We start from the raw sequence: 8,998 nt of genomic DNA on the forward strand, positions 1-8,998 counted from the left end.
CATTAACATCGCTAAACACAAATCCATCAGCATAGATATATAAAAAATCCATCACTCCATCAATCAATTCTTTATTTTATTAAGTGTGAGGCCAAGGGCCCTTGCTACATGTGCCGACCTGTGATGTATCGTAACAGCAATAGATAGTATCAATTATACACATTTCTATCACGAAGCAGCGCAGACACACAGCATGATAGATGTGCAATGTGTTTTTGGATAAAATTACACTCTTTGTGGACATTATAATGCATGTATTACATTTGTGCTTTATGGTTTTTACAGAATATTAATAGGTACCGGTATGTAAACACTACCAAAATAAAATTGTACTTTTCTATGTAACAAATATAACATGTCTTACATAGTCTTATACTTTGATCTATATGAAGTGTTCTTTAGGGTTTTTTACACGTGGTTGGTAGGAAAAACATACAAACTGGTCAAGAACCACTTATATATTTCGTTATTGTTAAACAATATATTTCTGTACATTAAGATGTCGTGAACATAGAATATGACAATAGTTTATTAAATTGATAATGCCACTTCTATTAATACAAATGTTTAAGACTGTAATTTTTATACCAGTAAAAATTGCATGACTTAAATGCTGTTCCCATATATAGCCAAAGCCGATAGAAAAAAAGAATTTCTCTCTCAATGCCCTCCATTCCTTTCCCCACTCATTGCACTGGGTAAACGTGATAATGGTAGTTGGTTGGTTGGTTTGTGTTTAACGCTGCACTCAGCAATATTCCAGCTGTAAATAATCCAGTGATTGATATCATGAGCATCGATTCACGCAATTTGCATCAATGACATACATCAACCAGGTCAGCAAGCCTGACCACCCTATCCCGTTAGTCGCCTCTTAATATGACAAGCATAGTTGCCTTTTATGGCAAGCATGGGTTGTTGAAGACCTAGTTTACCCCGGATCTTCATGGGTTGATATTGGTAGTGACCTAAGGTTTTTGTGTATAGATATATCTATAAAGGATTCCTACCGCATTCACCATCAGCAACCCATGCTTGTGGTAAAAGACGACTTTGCTTGTCGTAACGGGATCAGGTGGTCAGGCTCGCTGACTTGGTTGATCCATGTCATTGTATCACAATTACTTGGATTGATGCTCATGATGTCAATCACTGGACTGTCTGGTCGAGACTCGAATATTTTTCAGACCACCATCATATAGCTGGAATATTGCTGAGTGTGGCGTTAAACAACAAACAAACTTTCACATTATCCCTTTGCGTGAATAAGGGTTTTATGCCACTTTAAACAGTATTCCAGTTTTATCTCAGCGTGTCAACTTAATCTGGAAGGAAAGCCCGAAGTGATGCAGGTCTCAGACACTTACCACTTGGGTGAAACCCATGAGCACTGGTATGGTGTCGACATCATCACAGAAGTATGATTGCAAAACAATACCAAGAGATTATTTAATGTGTTTATTGTTCTAATTGATTTTCATACATATCATTCTCAAATTTTGTTTTACCTAATTAGGACACAGTGTAGGCCAAAAATATTTGACAAAAGTCATTTTATTTTTTTCTACTCTCAGGTCACTCTCGTAATCCAACTTAAAATACCTATCAGGCCTAAAATTGGATCTTTAACTTTTAAAGATCTCATATTAATGAGATTGTTTTAAAGTTGCACTCAAATGTACAAGGCTGTATATCTTTCCTTTTTTCTTTTCCTTTTTTTTTTTTGGATGACATTTTTTATTCCAAGGCCGTATATCTAACTCTTGTCCGTTTGACAAGTCCTAATGATGTGGTTGCTTTTAGATTAGAGCAGGGCTGACAATTTCACCAGCACTAATAGCAAAGATAAAGTTGTTTCAAACAGCAAATGAACAGTTGTAATGTAAAAAATGAAAAACTGTCTCTTTACAATATAAGTTTGTAAGAAACTGTCACAACCTTAATTTAAAAAAATGTTTTCAATTTAGAAGACAATTAGTGTATTGATTACTTGACAAGATCTGCTTTCAATCTCCTTTTATATTGTCAGTATACAAAGGAATCGTATTTACTCGAACTTGACTCCCACAGGATTGATAATATGTGCAGAGAGAGGATCTACTTGAAATCCATATCAAAATAATATACAGCCCTCAACCACAGACATAGCACAACCTCATAACAGCCTTCTATTGTACCAGACACAATGGCCCCGACAAGATAGTATTGATTTCTATAGAGAACTTTCAGGGATGCCTACATTGTATAAAATAATGAAAGCTTTCCCAGGTGACTGCATGAAGGAACCAATGATAACATAAAAGGATTTTCCAATGTTTAATTTTGTTTTAATATGCTCAAATGCTGGAGAATATTATAGAGAAGCTCTCTTGGGAAGGGTTGTCAGTTGTTTTTTCTGATCGGCCATTTCATACACTAAATATTGTATGAAATTCAGTGTTGACTGAACATGGGTTGTGTCAGTATAATTGAGCTAACATGAACGTACAACTGAACCAGAAATTTTTGTTTTTTTTGTTTTTTTTACTTGTGAAGGAGTGGATCCACAGCATGTATTGGTGTGGGGAGGAGTTTCTTTTTCGTGATCTGAAACTAAATTGAGTCGTTATAACTTTTTATTAATCATTTAAAAGTGATGTTTTGAATTTTTGAAACATTTTAAGAATGTGAAACCTGAATAAATCAGCAACTGTATTTGGAAATTTGCTCACTACTTTATAATTTCTGCATTATATTTCATATACAGTAAGATGTTGGCACGAGAAATAACATGGTATTTGCCAACAACTTTAACATGTAATGTTTGCCCTCCATAAGCCAGCTATGCATGCAATGTGTAAGTTTATGACCAAGCAGTGTGGATGTCTGTTGTGTAAAAACTTCAGTGTGGCGTAAACAACAAACTGGCAAACCATGAAGATCCAAAGATCCGATTAGAATAGGTCTTCAGCTTGTCGGAAGAGGCGACTAACGGGATCGAGTGGTCAGGCTCACTGACTAGGTCGATGCATATCATTGTATCCCAATTGCATTGACCTATGCTCATGATGTCAATCTCTGGGTTGTCTGGTCCAGACTCAATTATTTACAGACTGATGTAATACAGTTAGAATATTGCTGTAGTAAATGGTATAAAATGAGACTATGTGTTATAATTATTACTTAATTATGGCTGAGTGGGTTCGTTCGCTGACTTTGTGTGCTGGCGATTAGGAGCCTCAATCTGGCAAGGGTGGGTTCGAATCCCGGACGGGACTCAACCCAAAAAACGTACGAGACTCTGTACTTTACTAAGAAAGTGTTATCCCAAATATAACATTTGTTACTATTGAGTTTTAGATTTATTTTTTTCCCTCCTGCCTTCAGACATGTTAAGATCACTAATTAAAAAATTAAATAGCTCTTGTCTAATGTACATTCAAGATGACTTTATAATGACAGAAAAATCCAGTTAAGCTGCACAGATATCCTGGTGAATCATAGTGCTTTAATGTCATGCAGTATTGACATTATAAGTATCAATTAAATATAACAAAGCTTACCTCAATAATGGTTCCTAATAAGTGAGTGAGTGAGTGAGTATGGTTTTATGCCGCTTTTAGCAATATTCCAGCAATATCATGGTAGGGAACACCAGAAATGGGCTTCACACATTGTACCCATGTCGGGAATCGAAACCAGGGTCTATGGCGTGATGAGCGAACGCTTTAACCACTTGGCTACCTGATCGCCCCGGTTCTCAATAAGAAAACATAGTCTGAATAATACAATTATTAAATGTTCCATATGCCAAATTAATGAAATATGTACACCGTTTTAAATCCAAATACAGAAGCATAGTGCCCAGGTACAAGACAATGTTATAATTTTGACACACTTTATGTCAGTGTAAACACAAAGTGTTACAAACAAACACTCTTATAACCTATACAAACAGAGAGCACTAGACGAACCACTCTTGCAAACCAATATCGCAACAACAGGAATAATTATTCAAACCTTTTATAAGGTATAATATTTACAAGCCAAATAATTATAGAGATAAATTGTAGAATTGCCATGAATATCGTAAATATTCACCAGAGCATCCAATTACTGTAAATCAATTTATCTCCTGGTTCAATAACAGTTAACAGCTTTCAAACATATAGATGACTTCAAACCAGAATAAAAGCCCAACTTAGAGTTTCATTGTTAGTTAGTCAATACCAATCAATAAAATCATGCACAAAACCCATTAATCACCACCATACACATATTCTACATCACCTCGCTATCATATGATATGATATTGTGACACCTGTTTTACTGGCCAATTCTCTGGAACACTGATCGTAGACCCATTGTCCTGGTAGGTTAATAAAGTTTTAAGCCAATCAAGTGGCCTTGTTTTATCATGGCTGTTCCTGAAGACTATACTATTGCTCCCCTATCCTTTTCATCCTTGACTAGTTTGGAATTAAGCCCGATTCTAATTTCACCCAACACTGACTTGCTATTGATTCCGACAGTCTTCTTGTTCGCGGCACTAATGGCCTTTGTTGCAGAAAGACAGCTCTCATTGTATTACAACATGAAAATGGCTGAAAAGCAGTTTTAAAGTAATACCTAACATGATATCTATGGAAAACACATTCATGCTTCCTTCTCCAACAATTAATCTATGATCAGCTGAGAGAAACAGTGTTGTTCTCATACATGAACATTAACGCCAATATTCAGACGGAAATGCTCACATTTGGAATTCTGGTTACGAAGGATAGTGGCTTGTTAACGAGTTGTTGATATATTTTATTACTGTAGTGCCCCAGTACTGGCCCATGTGGACTATCTGATTTATTTGTCAAAAGTCTGGGCCTACTAACACCATCTTCCCCACCAAATAGTACATGTTTTGTTTGTTTGTTGTTGAACACTGCACGCAGCAATATTCCAACTATATGATGGCAGTCTGTAATTAATTAAGCCTGGAACAGACAATCCAGTGATTGACATCATGAGCATTAACCATGTCATTAACCAAGTCAGTGAGCCTGACCAACCGATCCCGTTAGTCGTCACTTACAACAAGCATAGTCGCCTTTTATGGTAAGCCTGGGCTGCTGAAGACCTGTTCTACCCCGGATCTTCACTGGGGACAAGCCGGGGCTGCTGAAGACCTATTCTACCGCCAGATCTTCAATGGGGAAAAGCCTGGGCTGCTGAAGACTTATTCTACCCCGGATCTTCACTGGGGAAAAGCCCGGGCTGCTGAAGACCTATTCTACCTCGGATCTTCACTGGGGAAAAGCCCGGGCTGCTGAAGACCTATTCTACCCCGGATCTTCACTGGGGACAAGCATGGGCTGCTGAAAACCTATTCTACCCCGGATCTTCACTGGGGACAAGCATGGGCTGCTGAAAACCTATTCTACCCTGGATCTTCACTGGGGACAAACATGGGCTGCTGAAGCCCTATTCTACCCCGGATCTTCACTGGGGACAAGCCTGGGCAGCTGAAGACCTATTCTACCCCAGATCTTCACGGTAATATTACACAGCCTCTCTTATACCACTTACTACTGCTGTGCTTGTGCAGGTTGACCACAAATGCGACATTACTATTTTATTACTTGAAGTTTGAGGACCCATTTCCCATTGCCAGACGACTGAGTGCCAACTTTAAGTGGAAGGTGGCGGAAGAGGTGAAATGGGGTTTCATGTTGTGTCCAACATCACTGCACTTATATAATGTCATGTGGGTATGGCGTATGAGAAACATAACTGGGGCGAACTGGGGTTCGAACCCAAAATCATAGGTGTCTGGCGAGCCAAAAGAACGCAATCCTACACAACGAACTGCGCGCCTTAGACGACTGGGCCACCCATGCCGCCTAGTTACAAAGGTGAGGTGAGGTGAGGTGAAATTGGGTTTAACGTCACGTCCAAGATTATTGCACTTATATAGCGACGCGCATGCACGTGTATGTGTGTGTGTGGCTGCTTGTACTAGTCCGGACTGATGCCGATTTGTATGACGCGGCCCGGGATCGAACCCTGGACCTTCCGCTCTCCGGGCGGACGCTCTACCACAAGACCACCTCCCCAGTTACAAAGAGGTCACAATGTGTTGGCTGTAACATTGCATGTCATGATGTACAATCTCATTCCCCCTTCCTTCATGCAAGGTGTTATTTCCACGGCAATATAATCATACTTACCCAGCTCTCTCATTCCCTCCGGGCAATTGAAATGATTGATGATACAGGCTGATGATGATTTTGAGGAGATAATTAATTTTCTTCAAAAATCCCAACGAGGGCCATGAATTTCTGCAATACCATTAAGACTAAGAGTGATTACATTTTTTTTTTAAATGCTCAAAATGATTCGTCGGGACATCCTATTTTTAAAGTGATCACCAACTCAACCATAAATAATTAATATAACCTGACTAAGTCCCCTATAACACCTGCAGATAATGGCTCCTGGACATGTGTTGTGATATACTAACATACATTTACACCCTGATCCAAGTTATAATTAATCTTCAGCAACCCGTGCTTGTTGTAAGAGGCGACTAACAGGATCGGGTGGTCAGACTTGCTGTTTTGGTTGATGTATGTCATTGTATCGCAATTGCAATTGCATAGATCGATGCTCATGATGTCAATCACTGGATTGTCTGGTTCAGATTTGATTATTTACAGATCACCGGCCTTAGCTGGAATGTTGTCTTTCAATGATAAGTTCAATAAAACTAGCTCACACCTAACAAACATAAATGCTTACTTCTGCACTTTATTTTTCAAACACTGGCCTCACTCCTTTTACATTTTTCTCCAATTGTATAAGGTGAGATGAGGTGACGTGAGGTGAGGTGAGGTGAGGTAAAATTGAGTTTAACGTCACGTCCAAGATTATTGCACTTCTATAGTGATGTGCATGCACGTGTGTTTGTACTAGTCCGGACTGATGCCGATTTAAAGTGCTAGCCCACTGAGATACCATGCTGCAGTTTAACATGGATACCCCACTCAGACAAAGTATACTGACTCCGAGCCGACCAGTCCTTGTTTTAGCCCCTTAATGCCAAACACCAGACAGGGTAACAGCAAGCAACATCTTTTAATGTCCTTTGGTATGACGCAACTGGGTATCGAACCCTGGACCTTCCGCTCTCCAGGCGGACGCTCTACAACTAGGCCATGGAGGCAGTCTCAAGTCATATGAAGTAAGTTACAGATAAACCTTCTCAAGATACAAAACTATCTCAAGGTTGGGGGAGGATCAACATTGGGGAGGGGTAACTCAGGCACTGAGAAGGACCTGAGTACCCACACAATTACATGGTGAGGTGAGGTGAAAGTGGGTTTAACGTCGCGTCCAAGATTATTGCACTTACATAGTAACGTGCATGTACGTATGTGTGTTTGTCTGGCTGCTTGTGCTGGTCCGGACAGCTGCCGATTTATAGTGCTAGCACACTGAGATACCATGCCGCAGTTTAACATGAATACCCCACTCAGACACAGTATACTGACTCTGAGCCGACCACTCCTTGTTTTAGCCCCTTAATGCCGAGCGCCAGACAGGGTAACAACAAGTACCATCTTTTAACGTCCGCTGTTCGGGCGGACACTCTACCACTAGACCACGGAGGTGGTCCACATTTACATGGACCCGTGGTTAGTCACATGATATACTGTTTAATGACATTAACAGTAAAACTCCATGGTTACACTACAAGTATAGCTAATGTTTACATTTCATTCTAAATATGCAAGCATCCATTCTGACTTTTACATGTTCGAGTAAGGATAAAGCGTCTATCAACCTCAGTGTATACATGATCAGATCGTTTTAAACAAATATCAAAATAGTTTTTACCAGGGCTGCGGAAAAACAATTCCCATTCAGACATTTTGAACCCAACTCTTGAGTGAGTGAGTGAGTGAGTATGGTTTTACGCTGCTTTTAGCAATATTCCAGCAATATCACGGCAGGGGACACCAGAAATGGGCTTCACACAATGTACCCATGTCGGGAATCAAACCCGGGTCTTCGCCATGAGGAGCGAACGCTTTAACCACTAGACTACCCGACCGCCCCCCAACTCTTGACATATAGCGGGTACCCAGGTAGGGCCAGGAAATAGGTGTCAGGTACCAGGGTAGTAAATTTGAACTTGTCCCAGCCCTAGTTCGATTGCTTGGTCATATGGACCTTTCGGTAGTTCAATAATCGGAAAACCAAACTCCTTGCACAAGCAAAAATTCACTGGCTTTGCAGAATGGATTAAAGTTTACAGGTTCTCTGGATACAGCTCGGATACTCAATAGAACCAGACATACATCTACAGACCTGTCACCGATCTGTTTGTCATAACACCAACAAAACAGTTTGTCATGACAATTTATTACACATATGGTAAGATGAAAAATCACAGAATATGACATCAATATTCTTAACAAAAGGACCTGTGTAAAGATGTACATAGTTCATAAAAGGACTACATGTATAATGTTTAGATATTACAACTGTCATATATAAAACACAGATTGTAAACAGTGAACATTTTCAACTGATCCTTACAACATATCAAAACATAAGCTAAAAATGTCACAAAAATCAACAAGAATAATAATTGATACTAAAATGAAACAGCCATTTGACGTTAGTGCGAATGAGAAATATTCTCTTACAATTGATTTAGTTTGTTAAGCACACAGCTATTAAAATATTCCCCTTGTTGATCTCAAACTGATAACTAGTCACAAGGAACATTGTACCCAGCTCAACAGGGTATTCAAAGCATTGTGACCTATCATGCAATGTCATACAATCCACTAATGAATTTCGAGTAGGAAAATAGCTTTCAACAAGACAATTCTATAGTTTCATCAGGAATATTGACAAAATGGACAAAGTTATTATCAACACAAAGTCTGTGTAATAGCAACAGGACCCATGTTAGGTATTCGGCAATAACGATGTAAATTTTAACGTAAGCTATCAG

The sequence above is a fragment of the Haliotis cracherodii genome, unplaced genomic scaffold (genome assembly GCF_022045235.1).
Source record: "Haliotis cracherodii isolate W230 unplaced genomic scaffold, xgHalCrac1.p SCAF_10, whole genome shotgun sequence".
NCBI lineage: Eukaryota > Metazoa > Mollusca > Gastropoda > Lepetellida > Haliotidae > Haliotis > Haliotis cracherodii.